Source organism: Rhinatrema bivittatum, chromosome 7, assembly GCF_901001135.1.
Source record: "Rhinatrema bivittatum chromosome 7, aRhiBiv1.1, whole genome shotgun sequence".
NCBI lineage: Eukaryota > Metazoa > Chordata > Amphibia > Gymnophiona > Rhinatrematidae > Rhinatrema > Rhinatrema bivittatum.
This window is the reverse complement of record NC_042621.1, coordinates 68,274,722-68,295,072: the sequence shown is the minus strand read 5'-3', so window position 1 is coordinate 68,295,072 and position 20,351 is coordinate 68,274,722. Positions and strand designations below refer to the sequence as shown.

General features: G+C 44.5%; 1 protein-coding gene across 4 annotated transcripts in view; it reads left to right on the top strand.

Moving 5' to 3' along the window:
• The window catches only part of SIAH1 (siah E3 ubiquitin protein ligase 1), a 65,826-nt gene that overhangs the window by 24,577 nt on the left and 20,898 nt on the right, over positions 1-20,351 (top strand). For 2 of the 4 annotated variants that reach the window (XM_029608485.1, XM_029608483.1), the window contains one exon: positions 2,723-2,896. The exons of the other annotated variants lie outside the window; for them this stretch is intronic. The gene's annotated coding sequence lies outside the window, so the exon portion shown is untranslated. The remainder of the gene's footprint in view (positions 1-2,722; positions 2,897-20,351) is intronic. 4 annotated transcript variants of the gene reach the window in all.

Sequence of the window (20,351 nt, the reverse complement as noted above, 5' to 3'; positions counted from 1 at the left end):
ATTTTCTATTGTTTCAAGCACTTCCGTCTCTCTCCTGAAGGTAAAAGAAAGCTTATTGTCTATCTTATTATGGCTTTGGTTGGTGAAGGCTATTTCAGCTTTTATTAATTAGTGATCAGTCATGTGTGATATATTGATTAGGCAGTTAATAGTATTTTCAAATATTAGGTCTAGAGTCTAACCCGCTTTGTGAGTGGCTTTCAAAACAAACTGTGACCATCCCAGGGCTTCCATGGTTTCTAAAAACTTTTCACAGGCAAATGTTCTTGGTGTATTGTCTCCCTGGAGGTTAAAGTATCCTACAATTAGTGTAGACTCTGGTGATGGAAACACCTTGGCGAAGAATTAAATCAGTGGTGAGCAATCTTTTTGTAGTATACCTAGTGAACAGTAGACCAGCCCTATGTTTAGTTGTGGCGACTTTAGAATTGCCACTTCATAGGGAGGATTCATTTCTACTTTATACAGTACAAGCTTAAGCTCTTTTTTTTTTTTTTTGCTAATTATTAATAGGCCCCCACCTTTTCATTTAGCTCTAGGTAAATGAAATACATCATTGTTAGTCTGGTAAATTTGGTTTAGGAGTATATTATCACTGTCTTTCAGCCAGATTTCAGAGATACAAAAGATGGTAGGCTTTAAAACTTCTAGCAGGTCATTAATCAGGGGGATATTTTTTGACAGAGACTGAGCATTTAGTAGGAACAGTGTGAACATTTAAGTAGGAACATTTATCGTAGGGTGGATCAGTGTTGAGGTCTTTCTGTGCTTACTTCTGTGGACTCTCCTTAGATCTCCTACCAACCCCGTCCTAGCATTGGTTCAATGTAATACTTTGGATCCATGGCTGTGGCAACTCACACTTCAGGTGCGCACAAAGGGGCAAGCTCCTTTGTTGTGCTTCGTGCGTGCGCCAAGGTATATATGAGCAATAAGTGAATCATGCCCATAGAAACATAGAAGTGATGGCAGAAACGGACCAAATGGTCCATCCAGTCTGCCCAGCAAGCTTATAGTAGTATCTGCCATACTGTACAGGTTATCAGTTTCCCAAACCATAAAATTCAGGGCCCTCTGTTAGTGTCTGAATCCCATACCCTGTACCCCTTGCCATTGAAGCAGAGAGCAATGATGGGGTGGGAATGTTGGAACAGGGTGATCCCATTTCCATCCCTGAAGGAACAGCTAGCCTCCTTCACTCAGGGAGCCCAGCAGTCCAGGCTGCATCTTTCCCTCTCTTTCTACACTGCAGTAAACAACTAAGAAATGCTGTCTTTACAGCTTTTGCTCCTGCCATGGATGAGGGATAAAGAGGATTGCAGCATGCATTATAAAGAGCTTCTGATTTTCTCATCTATTTGGTGCTATAGGGAAAGAGGTGAATGAAATCAGACTGCTAGCAGGAGAACAATCGTTCCTTGCTCTTCCATCTGCCCCATGCTTCTGGCAAGAGCTCTGAATAGGGAAGTTGTCTTCCTGTCCCAGTTCACTGCCAGCACTAGTTATTGCTTATCTCCTGTAGCCAGCACCGTGCTCCTCCTTTTCCGGCCCACCCTGGGCACTTTGCTTCTCTTCCCTTCTTCCTTTCCTGCTTGCTGACCAGGTCATTGTTTCTTCCCTCTCTAGCCATTAAATGGAGAAAAGTGGTTTTCAGCATGGTAACTGTCCACTGGCATAATACCAGCAGGTCTTACTCTGTTCTCCATGTACCAGAACTATGTGGCAGAGAGTCATTCGTTTTAGCAGTGCCATTCAAGAGAGAGGGAGGCTAGTGAGAATTTGTTAGGCAAGTACATTTTAGGAAGGAGGACCAGGGTGAGATGCAGGACTGGGAACAAATATTTTAAAAACTTAGGTTCCAGCCAAAGATCTTAGTAGTTAGGTAACTTTTTTTCCCTGATTTCTTTATTCACTTTTGTACTGTGACTATTTTGGGAGTGGCTTTTTTTTTTTTTTTTGTACTTCTTATATTTGTACTTTTTTGCTTTTATCTGTAGTTCCTTTGCATTTCCCCTTACCCTTTTCCATGTATCTTACCACCTCTTCAGACTCTCTCCTACATAACCTGGTGAACACAAGTCTTTCTGGCGTGGCTGGCACAATCAGCAACGAGTGTTCTGTGCCTGCGCCAGGTGCTGAATTTTAGGCACTGGACCAGTCTGGATCCCAGTGTTCTTCCACTGTTTGGGATCTGCTGGGTGCTTGTGACCCAGACTAATCATTGTCAGAAACAGTATGCCTGGGCTTGATTGATCTTGGTTTGACCCAGCATGGCAATTTTTATGTTCTTCTCTATAGCCGCATTTCCCCAGTAGGATTCTTATTTACCCTTCACAATGTCAGATTGTGTGGGCAGAAGTCAAGTGAATTTTGGCAAGCAGATTTTTATTTTGTTCATAACTGAACTAGCCTGTAGATTGGGAGCCATGATACATAACCATGTTTTGGGTCATGTGCAGGCAGCCACAGCAGAAATCTGCCCCCTACAGGATACACAGCGGAAGAAGGAGAAGCTGGTATACATGTGTAACTTAGAGGCTAGCCTACCTTGGCAATTCAGTTAGCTGATTTGCTGCATAATAATTCTGATTTAAGAGCAAAACCATTAGGGAGATGGGAATCATTTAAAAAATAAAAGTAGTTACCCTTTTAGATGTCTAGGAAGTACAGTTTTCTAGGTATAAAGTTTTCAAAAAATTATTGCAATGTGTTTTGGTTGCAGAAATGAAAAGAAGTTGACATGGAAAACGAGTAGTGCATGACAGGTTAGGCTTTGTCTTCTGTGACCAGTTGACAGTGAAAAGCAGAAGAGGAAAAACTAGCAGGAAGACAAGGAAAGAAATGTGGGGAGAAAGGAGCAAAAGATAGACTGGCTTGCGGACGAGGGGAGTCAGGGGTGAGTACAAGTGAAAGACCCGAGGGTCTCCAAAAGGGTTGTAAGTAGGAAGTGGATTTTACAGTCTTGCTGTCAGGGACATAACACAGTTTTTCACAAACTAACATACATAGTTGTGCAGTACTTTCACATCCAACTAGCCCCAGGTCCAGAAATAAGGTGGCTGAAGCCAACCAGATAACTTTTTGATTTTGTGGGAGGGAGGAGTAGGGGAAAGAGAAGATGGCATAAAGGTAAGAGGAGGAGGAATAAACTGTTCATTTCTGGTCACTTCATCTCAAAAAAGATATAGTTGCGATGGAGAAGATACAGAGAAGGGCAGCCAAAATGATAATGGGGATGGAACAGCTCCCCTATGAGGAAACACTGAAGAGGTTAGGGCTGTTCAGCTTGGAGAAGAGATGGCTGAGGGGGGATATGTTAGAGGTCTTTAAGATCATGAGAGGTCTTGAACGAGTAGAAGGGAATCTGTTATTTATACTTTCAAATAATAGAAGGACTAGGGGGCATTCCAGGAAGTTAGCAAGTAGCACATTTAAGACTAATCGGAGAAGGGGAGATCACGTAACACGTGAGAGAGGGCGGATGTAGCCGACTCTCTCGGGCTCCCTGGTTTTCCCTATCTGCCCTCATCCTGCCCTATTTTTTCAAAATTTTTTGTGTGGACTTGGCTAATCCTACTACCTATTCTGCTTGGGCAGCTGCAGTGAGGACCGATGGCTACCCGAACGGCGCGCAGAGACAAGGAGGCAGCGAAAGACAAAATTAGGCCTACTGATCCGGCGGCCGAGGATGAGCCTAACATGGCGGATGTCTTGGCGCCGACGAACTGGGCAGATATCCGCGCGGCTGTGGGCGAGGCGCTGGAGCCTGAATTTAAAAAGCTCTCCTCCCAAATCGGCGAGGTGACCGCGGCGATTTCTGGCTATGAGGTGCGCTTCTCCGCGCTTGAACAGCGTGTGTCGGACGGGGAAGATGGCGCCCAGGCCATGCGGTCCGAGATTGCAGAGTTACGTGCGGCGGTCACTCGGCATATAGAGTGCGTCGAGGACCTGGAAAACTGATCCAGAAGGTTGAATTTAAGATTGGTTGGCCTCCCAGAGGATATCGACGACAGTGCGCTGCCCTACATATTAGAGCAATGGCTGACCCGTGAACTATCTTTGAAAACAGAACATGGGCCCCTGCGAATTGAAAGAGCTCACCAGTTGGGGCAGAAACGGGCTCAGCAGGGCAAACCACGAGTGACAATTCTTAAAATCCTAAATTATGCTCACAAGGTTGAGATACTGCAGGCAGCCCGCCGGGGGCCAGCGCTGATGTATGAGGGGAAGAAGGTTCTCATCTTCCAGGACTTTTCAGCGGCCCTCTCAGCGCGACGTAGGGTGCTCGCCCCGTTGTGTGCCCAGCTGTTCAATCTGGGTCAGAGGGCGGTGGTGATTTATCCAGCTGGGTCCGGGTTGCCACCGACGGAGGGCCTAGGTGGTTTACTGAGGTGGCGGATCTAAAAGCCTATATTGACACCCTGGGGCGTGGAGGAGGCGATTAAATCGGGTGGACGCAGCCCTGGATCGGATATAGGCTGACTGGCTACACATCAACACCCAATTTCAGCTTGTTTTTGGCAATCTATTCCCAGCACAGAGCCGGGGGCTTAGTTTTTCGTTACATGGAGGCTGGGAGACTTGTTGTTTGATCTTTTTTCTCAGAGTTTTCTGTTTTGTTTGGTTAAGTGCTTTCTGCTCCTGGGGGGACTGTGGGTCTCTCTGGCACATTGAAATGATTATTATGTACAATGTCTGCACTACCGTATGATGCCTTATTAGAGGGGAAGGACTGCAAGAGCTGGTTGCTTATGCTTTCTTCCATGTTATATAACCTTATTTTCTCAAAAATGTTTGTACACACACAGAATGCTTACTTGCTGTGTATGTTTCAAGCAGGATGGGGGGGGGGGTACCCAAGTGTCCAAGGATCTCTTAGGTGGGGGGTTTGTTGAGATGAGGCTCTTGGAGAGTCAGGGTCAGGGACGAAGGGGTGGGAGGCGGGGTTGGGGAAGGGTGCAAGGTTCTGGCATGGTATACATCCTGATAAACTGGTTGGTAAGCGGGGTGGGGAAATCACATTCACGGGGCACTGGTCCATGCTGGGACGGCCAGTGCTCCCTTGGCAGTGGGGAAATCATTTTGTTCAATGGAATTTTCAGTGGTTTGTTGTGGATAAATGGCTATGCGGAATCTCAAAGTAGTCTCATGGAATGTCTGTGGTATCAACTCGCCAGTTAAAAGGTCAAAAATCTTACAAGCACTGAGGAGACAGGCTGCAGACATAGTGTTTCTGCAGGAGACCCATTTAAATGAAACAGAACATCTGAAGTTGCGTCAGTCTTGGGTGGGCTCAGTATATTATGCCCCTGCAACCACGAGGTCAGCGGGGGTAGCAATCCTGGTGCGTAAGAATATTCCAATGCAGGTGCACGAGGAACATAAAGACCCCCAGGGTCGATTTCTGCTTTTAGACGTTTCTATTTACCAGATGTCCATAGTGCTATGCAATGTGAATGCGCAGAACTCTATGCAAATGCCTTTTTTTCAAAATGTGCATAAGTTATTGCTTTCCCATATTGATAAATTCTTGGTAGTGGGGGGAGATTACAATTCATTACGGGATCCTGAATTAGATAGTTCCGCCAATGCGCGGAGAATGGCGACCAAGGGTCGGGGAATACAGCTTCTTGAGCGGAATCTACATATGGTTGATGCTTGGCGCACTTTAAATCCTTGTGAGCGCGACTTCACACATGTCTCCAGGGCGCACTCGACACAATCCCGTATAGATTACTGGTTGGTTAGCGCACATTCCTTTTCTAAGGTGTCGGAGTGGGAATCGGGGATATCATTATATCAGACCATGCTCCAATTTGGCTGGACTTGGCGTTGCTCCCTCCGGGCAGTGAGCGTCGATGCTGGCGTTTTCCCTACTACTTAGTGTCGGACTTGGCCTTTCAAACCTTTTTACAAGAAAGGTGGACAGACTTTACAAAGCTTAATGCACAACATAGTAATGACCCTATATTGCTCTGGGACACTGCTAAGGCAGTCATTAGGGGAGACATTTCTTACCTAGCACATCGGAAAAAAGCGTTGAATAGTCAGCTGCTCTCCTTAACTAAGCGCTTGCAGCAGGCTAAAGGGGCGATGCTTCGTTCTGGTACCAGGCAGCTAAGAGTGAATATAGGACTATCCAGTCCGCATTGAATTCGCTGCTACACCAGAGGGTGAAGCATAGCATCCTCTACTATCAGCATCGGCTACATAGACACGGCAATAAAGCTGGGAAGATGTTGGCCAGTTTGGTCAAGTCTAGTAGAGGGTCCCGACATGTTACAGCATTGCGTTCTTCGCAGGGCTCGATAGTGCATGAAACTCCTAAAATTTTGAAAGTCTTTGAGGAATATTATACTGCGTTATATCGAGCTGAGGGTTGGGATGCCGGCCAGTGGGACGCATTTAAGGCAAAGATTAATCTCCCCACAATTACTCCGGATCAGTTGGAGAGCTTAAATTGGCCCATTACGGAGGACGAGATAAGACAGGTTATCCAGAAGTCCCCGAGGTTTAAGGCCCCGGGGCCAGATGGATATAGCGCAGAGTTTTATCGGTGTCTCTCAGAGCCTTTATCGCCATTTCTTCCATTAGTGTTTACAGCACTAATTTCCCAGGGGAGCTTCCCGGTGCAGGGGAACAGGGCACACATCACACTGATCCCTAAGCCTGGGAAAGATACTCTGACACCAGCATCTTATCGGCCCATCTCCCTACTAGATGTAGATCACAAATTCTTGGCGAAAATTCTGGCGGATAGATTAAGCGCCATTCTCCCGCAGATGATTCAACCTGGCCAAGTCTGTTTTGTTAAAAAAAAAAGCTACGCCTTGACTAATATACGGCAACTGACCATTGCTATGGATCTTTGTTCCAGATACCATACTCCCTTTCTTATGGCTAGTCTAGATGCAGAAAAGGCGTTTGACCGAGTAGAATGGGGATTTATGTTTGGCCTTTTACGGGATGTGGGGTTTGGAGGTTTTTTTTATCACGCCTTGCAACTTTTATACACAGACCTGGTTGCTTCATTGTTGGTTAATGGCCAGCTCTCCGCTGATTTCCCTGTATTTCGGGGTACGCGACAAGGCTGCCCATTGTCCCCCCTCCTTTTCCTCCTGACAATGGAACCTTTACTCTTGGCCATACAGGCTTCTCCTGGGATTCGAGGGGTGTTGTTTCAGGCACAGGGGCAGAGGGAGATTTTTAAGTATGCCGCATTTGCGGACGACCTGCTGGTATTTCTTACGAATCCGCGGGGATCGCTACCGGCCCTTCTGAAGGTAGTCACGGATTATGGCGCCTGTTCGGGCCTTCGTATCAACTGGGAGAAATCAGAGGCTTTGGGATCCCAGACCTCCCTGCGAGAACAATGGGTGGGTTCCTTTCCATTGCGCTGGGCGAATGGAGTGATCAAATACTTGGGGGTGGACGTGTCATTAGATTTACATACTTTATATGATTTAAACATACAGAAATTAATGCATCTCACTAGAGATAAACTTCAACTTTGGAAAAATCTGCCCCTTTCTATGGGAGGGCAAATTAACTTGTTTAAAATGACCCTGTTGCCTAAGTGGATATATTTGTTGCAAAATTTACCCTTAACTCTGAAACGTGGCGATCAGGTTGCCCTTCAGCAGATGGTACGTGCCTTTATATGGCGGGGGAAAAAAGCACGCATACCGTTGTCTTGGCTCATGTTGCGCTGGGGTGCGGGTGGAATGGGAGTCCCCGATATACAATCCTATTGTGTAGCGGCCAACCTCCGCATTGTTAGAGAGTGGATACGGAGAAATTCTTTTTATGTAAACTTGTTGGCTGAATCTACGTTAGTAGCCCCTTTTGAGTTGACCTATGTTTTGATGGGGTCGAATAAAGAGATGCCATCTGCGATTACCAAAAACCCGTTGATTGCCCCGCTTCAGAAATCTTGGCAATCCCTTACTAAACAGTTGGGGATGCCTCGCTGCAGTCCTTACCTCCTCCCAGTACAAGGGAATCCTGAATTTTTGCCCGGATCCTATGATCGTAGTTTGCAGGGGTGGGCCTTGAAAGGTATTACCCACCTGGGCCATGTGGTGGATCCCGAGGGGGTAATAATGCCGTTCTCCACTGTTCAACGTTTGTATGGTATACCGCAGGCCCAATTATTTGGGTATTTCCAAATTCAGCATTATATATCCTCTCTGAGGATTGGCACTCAGGACCCACTGCATTTCGAGGCGATAGAATCATTTTTTCAATTGGGTAGGGAGCGACCACTCTCCCTTTCAACGTATTATAGAACGCTGCATCGGGGCAGGTCACAATGCACATATGAGACCTCAGTGGCACGTTGGGCCAAAGATGGAGTATTTACGATTACAGTAGCTACCTTTTCTGCTTGTATGGGGACTCTAAAGCGATCCACTGATAATATGTACATGCGGGAAATGCAATATAAATTTTTGAGGAGGGCTTATGTCTCCCCACAGGTCGCATGGAGAGCGCGAATTATTACAGACTCCACATGCCCTCGTTGTCAACTTGCGGAGGGTACTCTGTCCCATGTCTTCTGGGCATGTCCCCTTATCCAACAGTTTTGGCAGAAAATTGTTAATTACTTGCAGCGCCTTCTGAGAATACGGTTCCAAGTTACTCCACAATTGATTCTATTTGACTGCATACCCCAGGCGCTCGTTCGCAAGGCAGGAACTCGAACCTTGATTAGAAAGGCCTGGTTGGTGGGAAAGAAGGTGATTCTAGCCCACTGGTTGGAGATATCGGCACCATCCTATTGGACTTGGCGTAACCACTTCCATCGACTGATGATCATGGACAATCTTACTTCTAAATTGTCTCCAGCGCACCGCAGGATATTCTTGGAGATCTGGGAAATATATGTGCAGACTTTACCACATCATGCTCGTAGCCTGATATTCAATGCCTAATGTATGTTTGACTGTTTGAAGGAGTGATGACCTCACACCCTCTGATGTTCTACGCTTTATATATAACCTAGATGATTGGTTTGTTTTTGCTTGATGGCCAGGCCTGGGGAGGGGGGGAGTAGGAAGGGGGTGGGCATTTTGGGGGGTAGGGGATGTTCATGGAATTCCTCTTCATCCTTGTCCGTGGGGAGGGTTAGACCTTACTATTGGTTCAGTTACATGGCCGGGAGAGGTATCAGAGCGCAGCCTCTCTTGGTATTTGTAGGCTTAGCTACACCCGAAGGGCTGCTTCCATGTTATATTTAGTCCACGCAACACTGTATTAAGGACAGGGGGAAAATGTGGAGTGTTCCCTAATTGCCTTATGACACAGGCGAATGGTACTGTATTATGTTCATTTAGCTGGTTCATTTGATGTTTCTATCGTGTAAATGGATCACTCAATAAAAATTGTGATTATAAAAAAAAAAAAAAAGACTAATCGGAGAAAATTCTTTTTCACTCAGTGCACAATAAAGCTCTGGAATTTATTGCCAGAGGATGTGGTTAATGCAGTTAGTTTAGCTGGGTTCAAAAACTTTTTGGATAAGCTCTTGGAGGAGAAGTCCATTAACTGCTATTAATCAAGTTGACTTAGGGAATAGCCACTGTTATTAATTGCATCAGTAGCATGGGATCTTCTTAGTGTTTGGTTAATTGCCAGGTTCTTGTGGCCTGGTTTGGCCTCTGTTGGAAACAGGATGCTGGGCTTGATGGACCCTTGGTCTGACCCAGCATGGCAATTTCTTATGTTCTTAAGTTCTTAATGTAATGGGAGAGTAAGTGGTGGGGTTATTGGTAATGGGAGGTATCTTGTAATTATAGGGATGTCATTAGGTGGGGCTCAGATGTGGTAAAGTGTAAGAGAATTTGCTTTAGGAATAGTCCTCAACACAACTTTTATATAGGCTGTTGCTGACAACAGTGCCTTCATTTCAATACCTCTTGTGGCTGAGCAGATTGTCATCTGAAATAAATTTTTTTGACCATAAAATAATGCTGAATTCAATATTTCAAGAGGAAATACCATCTAGGTAGGAGGGTCTCAAACTGCAGCTTGCTGAATAATGTTACCTGGCTGCCAGGGCTCTAATTATACAGTTATAAAAAATGTGGAGCTGGCAATAGAATGTGGCTAACTGTATTCACCGTGGAAATGAAGGAACATATGCACACTCGCTCGCTGTCTCCATAGTGGTCCTGCTGTTGCCAGCTTCTGAAAGTTACCACAGAGGTATCTTCAGGATCACCATGAGGATGTGCTTCTGTGTCCCTAGAATGGATAGTATTGGCCCTATTTCGGGGGATGGGGTGAGCATATGCACATCTTCATCCCCACAGTGGCTAATGTCAGCTTCATTCTACCGCTAATAGCGGTAGGATTTCTCTGCTTAAAATTTTTATTGAGCATATCCAATAATACAGAAATAAAGCCTTCAAGATCTTGTACAACACACCAGGCTTAGAACAGCAAGCTCAGCAGATCCAATAAACATTCAAAACTCAAACAAGAAACATACAATCACAATAACAATGGCTCCCAGTCTAATAAACACGATCCAGCATAAGTCTAATACCACTCAAACACTTTTCTCTTGTATTCGCTTCTCTCCTCCCTCCAGAGAATACCCACCATCACAGGCATTACTCATAATAAGCAAAGAGCAACAAAGGAGTAAGAGAATAAAAGGGAAAATAAGAAAAAAAAGAGACAGTATCAGCATAAGAAATACTCCATTTATGATTTCAAAGAAAAATGGCACATCATGGGATCCCAAATTTGTTGGACAGACTTCACTTTCCCACGAATCCTTGCAAAGGGCAACTCTAGCTCCATCCATGTACAGAGCTCCACAGACCACTTCTCAATAGAGGGTGGGAGTACCCTTTTCCAAAACTGATGTTATGCCCTTCTCCCAATAGCTATCAACTTCATAGCAGAATAAAATTCTTTCCCCTGTCTAAGATTATCCGGCCAAAAATATAAATTTCCTAGCGTGTAGCATATGGACTCAGGACCAATGGGTATAGTGTGCTCCTGATAGCAGTTGGAGACGGAGTCAGATTTCAATCTGATGTTGGCACTACACATACCCATGCAGGAAGCTCTGCTCTTCAGTATTTCTCTGTCTCCTTAGCAGTTTGGGACTCTACACACGTTAGCACACTGTTAGACGAAATCCAAAGAAGAGAAAAAATCTTACCCCTACAAGATGAGCCCCGCTCTCCTGCAGTGATACCTAAAGGTCCCTCCCCCAGTCAAGAATTCCTGAGGTGATTTCCAAGATCCCTCAGAGGTAAGCCTTGGTCCGGTAGCCGGTTCCCGGTGTGAACTTTGCCCCTTGGAACGGGAGTGGCTAAGAGGCAGCAGGTGCAATACTGAGCACAGTGATGAAAGTAATCCTCTCTCTCCCCCCGCAGCCGGAAACCACCCAGCACGAGACCGGGAAGTGCCGAGACAAGGAAAGGTAGAAAACATTATTTAAGTTTCCGTTCTCTGAGGCTCAGTGAGCCGCACAGATCGCTATCCGGTGTCTGTCCCATCGAGTTGAGCAGCCCCGTCCAGGCTAGGCCCCGATCCGGCGCAAGGGTCCTTCCACATGGAGACCCTCTGGGGAGAGTCTCCATCTTGCCCGCGTGGTCTTCGGGCCCATTTCCCCCGTTGATTGCTGACTTGTCCGCACAACTGAGCCGCGCACACAGTGGCGAGCTGGGCGCACAGCGGCGCGCGCATCTTGCACGCACAGCGTCGGCACACCCGGAAAGCACGAATAAGCCTCCCGGCGCCCGCACATATGCGCATAGACAAATTTGGAACCACTCCATGCGCACAAATCCTGGCACTGCTGGCCAAGAAAGCCAAGGGACAAGCCCTCTGCCCAGCCTGCCACCTGAGAGCTGCACAACACAAAGTGGCCTCTGCCCTGTGCCTACAGTGTAAAGAGGCTCTGGGGGAACCAAGACAAGGCCCCCCTCAGCCAGTAGAGGAATCTGGCTCCACCAATGACAGTACACTGGACCTCTCTATCTCCGGCTCTGGCCCTCCTCCGATGGGCACCTCAGGGAATGCAGCTGGATTCAATATGGACCCAGGGACCTTTTCCTGGGTGGAATTCTTCAAAGGGCTGCAAACCTTCATCCAGGTGCAATCGGTGCTACCTGTGACACAGCCTCTGTTTCCACCAGAAGAACAAGACGTGCCTCCGCCCTGAGACATGCCTTTTCCGGGCAAAAGCTTCCCCTTAGGGGACACAGACACCTCTGAGGAAGAGCCGGACTCCCTGGAGGAAGGGGAAATCCCTCCAGGGACGGAACCATACCGAACCATGATGCGTTTCTTCTCAAAAGACGGGCTATCAGACCTTGTGTCTCTGAGCCTGAAGATGCTGGCCATCCCAGGCACAAGCTCCGCAGCAGAGCCAAAGACTAACCCGGTTTTGGTTATGCTTCGTCAAGCCTCATGCCATTTCCCAATGCTGCAGGCCATACAACAATTGATTGACCTGGAATGGAATGCCCCAGATTCTAGCTTCAAAGGAGGACGGGCCCTAGAAACCCTATACCCCCTGGAACCCTCAGCCAAAGAACTCCTGGGGTTCCCCAAAGTGGACGCCATGGTCTGCGCGGTCTCAAAACTCACCACCATTCCAGTCGGAGGAGCTGCTCTCAAGGATGTCCAGGACAGACGTCAGGAATCCATCCTTAAACAGTCATTTGATGTCGCAGCTATGTCCCTGCAGATCGCTGCCTGTTGTGCCATGGTGACACGTGCCTGCTTGTCACTGTCTAGGGACACAACCACATCTGTTGAAACATTAGAATTGGCGATATCTTTTCTCAAGGATGCGACCTCCGACCTGGTGCGCATCTCAGCCAGGGGCATCTCTTCCATAGTGGCAGCCAGAAGGCAACTCTGGCTCCGAAGTTGGTCAGCCGATGCGACTTCCAAGATGAAGCTCACGAGGATGCCTTCTAAAGGTGCCCTCCTGTTCGGAAGTGAACTGGAGAAGTTAGCCGACAAATGGGGCGAATCCCCAGTCCCTCTTTACCGGAGGACAGGAACAAAAGAAACCAATGCCCCTCTCCCCGAAGATCCAAGGGCAGAGGGTCTCAGCATTTGAGACCATACAAAAATACATACCAAGCACCTCGCCCCACAGGCAGGGGCCAGTCCTTTCGGAACAGACACAACAAGAGGGGAGCCGGCTCAGGTTCAGGCCTCAGCCGCACCCCACAATGAGAATTAACAGACCCATCCACAGGAAGAAGCCATAGGGGGCAGGCTTGCCCTATTCTACCAAAGATAGGACTCACTTGTCCGACGTTATCTCGACCTAACCATCATTCGAGAGGGATACTACCTGGTTTTCCACAGTATCCCACCAAACAAATTTGTGAAATCACCGTGCCACGCCCCCTCCAAGAGAACTGCGGTGGAAACCACACTAATAAAACTACTCATCCTAAGGGCAATAACACCGGTGCCCACACACCAACAAAATACTGGGCACTATTCCATCTATTTTATCATCCCCAAGAAAGAGGGAACGTTCCGGCCCATCCTGGACCTCAAGTCAGTCAGTCGCTACCTGAGGGTTCCTCACTTCCGCATGGAAACCCTACGCTCAGTCATAAGGGCAGTACAGCCGGGAGAATTCCTGACCTCTCTGAATCTGTCAGAAGCCTATCTCCACATACTGGTCCATCACGACCATCAGCGCTTTCTTCACTTTGTGATACTGGACCATCATTACCAGTTCCGGGCGCTACCCTTCAGACTAGCTGTTAGATGATTGGAGAATTTTTAATAATTTTGAAAATTTGTAATGATTGGATATTCCATTTATCAGTTGTTTTGAAACATTTATTATATTCTAGTTTTAGAATTATTTTATATTTCTCAAGGAATGTATAAATAGAAATTTGGAGACAAAACAGCAAGAAGCCAAAATCTGTATGCAGTGCAACAACGCAAAAACAGAAACATTAGCTTTATGGTCACTTTATTCTGTTTTTGGTGAGGGTCTATCTGTGTTCTGTGTGTGTGACCCAGCTTAAGGGTGTTCTGCAAGCTTGTAGTTCCTTGGTAGGGATCTATAGCAGCTTGGCTTGTTCTGTTTTCCTAATAGGAGGTGTATTGGTGTTTAGAGCCTGGTGTAATTGTTGCAGTAATGTTACTGTTTGAGTTCCATAATGCAGGTGTAACTTTGTGCGCATTAGTTTGTGTACATTAATGCAGATCCTGGAAGTCTGTTAGGTGCTATATTTCTGTTTTGCACAGAATGCAGAGTGACTTTTTTGGGTTTCCATTCCAGTTTCTGTTTCCATATTTGTAATTTGTGGTATTTCTGTACTTGGTGAAGGTCAATTCTATGGTGTGACCGAGATGAAGTATTTTAATAGCATGTAGGCATTTGTATCAATATTATTTGTTGTGTTTTCTCAATAGAACATGCATTGGTGGTAAATTACTGTTTTTTCATAAGGAGGGCTATTGCACCTGGTAGGGGAGAGTGTTTATTTATTTTTATTTATTTATTTAAAATTTTTATATACCGGCATTCATGATACAATCACATCATGCTGGTTTACATAGAACAGGGGTGTACAAAGAACAAATGAGTAACCTATTAGTGAGGAGGAAGCAGTTACAAATAACAAGGTACTAGAACTGGGAGTAGAGAAGAAAGGGAGAGGATAACATTAGATAAAGATATTTACATTAAATTAACATTTTTACAATGGGAGGTAGTTCAACAGGCTGCAAGGGTTTATGTTGCTGTTTATGCAAGGGTTTATGTTGCTGTTACTGAGATGACACCAGAAATATCTTTTGTATGGTAAATTGAAGTGGGAATGTCCTAGTTTTGTTCTGTAGCCATTGTTGGGGGGTCAGGGTGGATCCTGTAGATACAGAGTATATGTTTACATTTAGTCCCATGACAATCATATGTTCAGTGTGTCACGCATGTGAGAACCATCTGTCAGGTGTGTCCTGACAGAAAAAAGGTTGAGAACCACTGGCCCAGACAACTGTGGTATGCCTGTCTAGTACAATTCTCCATCAAATCTCCCTTGAGACTGGGAGTCAGTTCTGCCTTACTAACCCAAGAGGATGGCTTATTACACCCAACACTGCTAACGCTCAATGTGATAGCATGGATGCTGAACTCTTGGTCCTAGTTCAGTGGTCTCTGCCAGACTCAATTCAAATGTTGTCCTCTCAGCTAGAGAGCCATCCATGAGACACAGTTATTCTTTCAAGTGGAAATATTAATCAAACTGGTATACTTCGCACAACCTAAACCCATTCAGTTGCGAACCTCGACATTTACTGTCTTATCTGTAGCACCTCTCCCAGTCTGGTTTGGCAACTACATCAATATGCATGCATCTCTGTGCCGTTGCAGCTCCTCATTCACCAGAAAATGAAGCACCTATTTCCATGCATCCCCATGTCTTCAAATTCATGGAAAGACTTCTACATCTGTACCCACCAGTTTGAAAACCACTGGTGCCTTGGGACATCAACATTGTTCTAGTCTTGCTGATGAAAGCTCCTTTTGAACCCCTAGAAACTGCATTTCTGAAATACTTAACATGGAAGATACTTTCTCTAGTAGCAGTCACTTCTACACGAAGAGTAAGCAAACTGAAAGTTCTAATTCATTAGCCCCCTTATATGCAGTTCTTCCATGATAAGGTAGTTCTCAGGGCACATCCAAAATTCTTACCTAAAGTGGCTTCTGCTTTTCACCTGAATCAACCAGTTTCCCTACTTTCTTTCCAAAGCCTCATGTACACGAAGACAAAAAAATGTTGCATATGTTGAACTGCAAAAGAGCTCTGGCATGCTTCAAATGTCTAATGTAATTCCATAGTGAGGCTTCACAACTGTTTGTCTCATATAATCCCAATAAATTGGGTGCACCTATAGCTAAAAACACTATAAAATTGGATAACTAGTTGCATACAGCACTGCTACACCGCAATTGAACTTAATTTCACCAATCCAGTTAGGGTTCACCAGGAATGAGCAACTGCTTCCTCCATTGCGTGCCTCGGGAAGGTACCCATAGAGGACATATGTAAAGCAGCTACCTAGTCATCTGTTCATACATGTACTTTCCACTACTGTTTTAGATGCCATGGTATCCATGGACAGTGCAGTGGAACAAGCAGTCTTTCATCTAAATAATCTGCTCTCCACGATGAAGTCCGGGTTGCTTATCCAGATATGCTACGCTGCAGTCCTCTGCTAATTCAGCCCTGCTTATTGACATAAAAGCAAGTTTGCTTACCTTAAACATACCATTGATGGGATGAGTTGGTCTGAGATGCCCACCCTCCAGCCTGGATAGCAAACTGTCCTATGCTTTTAGCTTTGAAACAGACTGAGGACAGTCTGAGGCAATGCTTTCATGGTACCTCTCGCACACACTCTGTAGAGCTCAAAGCTCTATTAGCTTTGAGAGACAGATATGTTCAGTGTTGCCTAATGACATCACCCACAGACTATGTCTAATTCATCCTGCTGTCTACAGAAAACACAGTTTAAGGTAAACAAACTTGCTTTTCTTATGGATGGATCACATTCCACAATGTGTCAGATGCAAACTTTAATGATTTTTCCACTTTGCATTTCATAATTCTGTCGATGAAATTTGATTTCTTCCCAGAATTTTGTCATTACTACTACACATTTCTATAGTGCTATATGACATACACAGTGCTGTACAAGACAAGAAACAACTTTGAAACAATGAATAAAAGAGCCTTCCTTAGCTAAGCATTTTGGGAATTTACTAGTCTGTGCTGTGCCTGGTTTGAAAGCCCAAATTAGGTAAATATCTTATGGAGTATTTTAAATTACATCTTTCTTAGGATAGCATGTACAATAAGAGATTTCAGTCTCTTGAATCCCTGTTAGTTTTGTCCCAAATCAGCCTGCCATTTAAGCAGAACAGTTGCTATAAGTAAGGTGATCAAATTTACAGATTACACAAAATAATTTAAAAGTATTTAACACTAGTAGATTGTGAAGAATTGTAGGAGGACTGAGTAAGACAAATTGGGCATCTAAATGGAAGACGAAATTTAGTGCAGACAAATGCAAAGTGATGAACACAAGTAAAAATAAGCATAACTATACATACGCACACTTCTGGGTTCCATATTAGGAGTTACCAGTCAGGAAAAGGATTGTGGCATCATTGTGGACAATACATTGAAATCCATAGTTCAGTGTTCAGCAGCAGTCAACAAAGTAAATAGAATATTAGGAATTATTCAGAATGGAAAGGAGAATAGAACTGAATTTAATGCCTTTATATAGATCTGTGGTGTTACCATGCCTTGAATATTGTGTGCATTTTTATATCAGAGAAAGGTAAACAAAATGATATGGAATGGCTCTGTTATGAAAGGCTCTTTAGATTAGAGATGAAAGGGGATACAATAGAAATTTTATGAAATAATGAGTGATAAGTAGCAAGTTCATAGCAAACAGTTATTTACCTTCTCTGACAGTACTAGGGGATTCTCTATAAAACTATCTGGTATTTAAAACAAATTTGAGAGTTTTTTCAGTCCATGCACAATTAAGCTGTAGAAATTGTTGCGTATGAGAGGGCTGCCGAAACCTGTCTTGGGGACCCCACAGCCAGTTGGGTTTTCAAGATATCCAAAATTAATATGCATGAGATAAACTTGCACATCATAGTAATGATGGCAGAAAGAAAAAGACCATAATGGTCCATCCAGTCTGCCCAGCAAGCTTCCCAAGGTAGCAACTACCTGCTCCGTGCAGGCCACCCCCATGCTTCTCTCAAGGGTAGTAACTGCCGCATCGCCTCTTAACATTAAGATACCTAACAGTCTTGTCCCCTAACCCAAAGTCTTGTACCATATTAGCTATCGTTCCTTACATGTGCATCTTTGCTTTCTTGACTACTTTCCCAACCTAGCTTTCTCAGACTATGGCTGGTCCTCTTTCTGCAATCTCTTCTACTTTATGAATGCTAACCTTTTTTATGTTCCTTTTTCAGCTACTACTTTAGAAAACCATAGTGGCCTTTTCCTTTTTCCTCCTTTTTATTTACTTTCCTAACTTTCCTTGGACTGCAAGAGAGCCCTAGCCTTTTATTCATCTCCATTGATCCAAACAGTTTGGGAAGGACGGTTACCAAACACATTCTTGTCTAATTGGCTAGTGGACTATATAGTGCACTGTTATACTCTGGCTGGTTTACATATTACTCTGTCAAGTGTCATCAAATGAAAGCCTTGGTGATTTTAAGTGGCTCATCTGATGGCCGCTTCCATTGAACACATATGAAAAGCTGTTACCTGTTGTCTGTTCACACCTTTACATTCCATTGCTATTCAGATAGTATGTCAGAGGAAGACAGTAAGTTTGGGCAAACAGTTCTGTGTAACCTGTTCACTCAGTAGTCTATTCTACACCTGTTGGGACTAGTTTGTGTTTTAAGTAGTTCCATAGTGCAACTCTCAACTTTGGACTACCTAAACATTATGGCTGATTCATGCCCATTTGATGGAGAAAGCAGGCTTGCTTACCTGTAAATTGGGTTCTCTTTAGCCAGCAGGATGAATCAGCCTTACTTAATACCCATCCGTCCACTGCTCATGAGTCAGTGAAGGTGCCTGGGAACTCACACCGCTCAAACACTTTGACCCTGCTCTGAGAGCTGGGTCTGTGTTGGTGCTGTTGGATGATGTCACTCACATGTTATGGCTGATTCATCTTGCTATGTACGGAGAACTCTGTTTACCTTGTGAGACTGGAAAATTGGGCATCCAAATGGCAGATGAAATTTAATGTGGATAAGTGCAAGGTGATGCATATAGGGAAAAATAACCCATGCTCTAATTACATAATGTTGGGTTCCATATTAGGTGCAACAACCCAAGAAAGAGATCTAGGTGTCATAGTGGATAACACATTGAAATCGTCGGTACAGTGTGCTGCGGCAGTCAAAAAAGCAAACAGAATGTTGGGAATTATTAGAAAGGGAATGGTGAATAAAACGGAAAATGTCATAATGCCTCTGTATCGCTCCATGGTGAGACCGCACCTTGAATACTGTGTACAATTCTGGTCGCCGCATCTCAAAAAAGATATAATTGCGATGGAGAAGGTACAGAGAAGGGCTACCAAAATAAGGGGAATGGAACAGCTCCCCTATGAGGAAAGACTAAAGAGGTTAGGACTTTTCAGCTTGGAGAAGAGACGACTGAGGGGGGATATGATAGAGGTGTTTAAAATCATGAGAGGTTTAGAACGGGTGGATGTGAATCGGTTATTTACTCTTTCGGATAGTAGAACGACTAGGGGACACTCCATGAAGTTAGCATGGGGCACATTTAAAACTAATCGGAGAAAGTTCTTTTTTACTCAACGCACAATTAAACTCTGGAATTTGTTGCCAGAGATGTGGTTAGTGCAGTTAGTATAGCTGTGTTTAAAAAAGGATTGGATAAGTTCTTGGAGGAGAAGTCTATTACCTGCTATTAAGTTCACTTAGAGAATAGCCACTGCTATTAGCAATGGTAACATGGAATAGACTTAGTTTTTGGGTACTTGCCAGGTTCTTATGGCCTGGATTAGCCACTGTTGGAAACAGGATGCTGGGCTTGATGGACCCTTGGTCTGACCCAGTATGGCATTTTCTTATGTTCTTACAAGTAAGCAAACCTGTTTTTAGGTTAAAATTACAGTTGTTTATGTAATTTGCTTTCCTGTTTAACACCAGATTTGAGTTTCTCAGAAAGAGGATTTAAAAAACTTTGAGAATTTTGAATCCTAATTAATACTGTAACCCTTGTCTATTTCTTTTTTAATACAATTGAAAGGAAATTAGCGTTTCCCAAAATTTCTGCTGTGTAATGCGTATGATGTAATACTATCATACTTTGCGCCATTATAGAGGAAAAATGTGCAGATGCTGTGATCAGATAGCCGGCCTCAAAGACTTACTTCTGTTGGGATTCTCCAGAATAATGTTATAGCCGACAAATAGTGGTTTTTACTTAGCCGGCACGTTGTTCTAAACACAAATTAAGTAATGTTGCTGAGCTACCTTGACATAGGGGAGCTCATGGTAAGGGTCCTTATTCCATAAGGTTAATGTTGTATCCTCCATGTTTTTAAACAGCACGGTTCTACATAAATGATTGATATAAATTAAAAAGAAAAGAATTAATGAAGTATCCAAAATGGGCTTTTTATGAGGTGGTGGGGTTTTTTTTTGTTTTTTTTTTTAAATCTTGTGCGGTATTTCATTGCCAACCAGAGAAAGTCAGCAGTGCCGCCAAACTTTTTTCACTGCTTGTCCTGCAATGGAGGAAAGCCCTTCT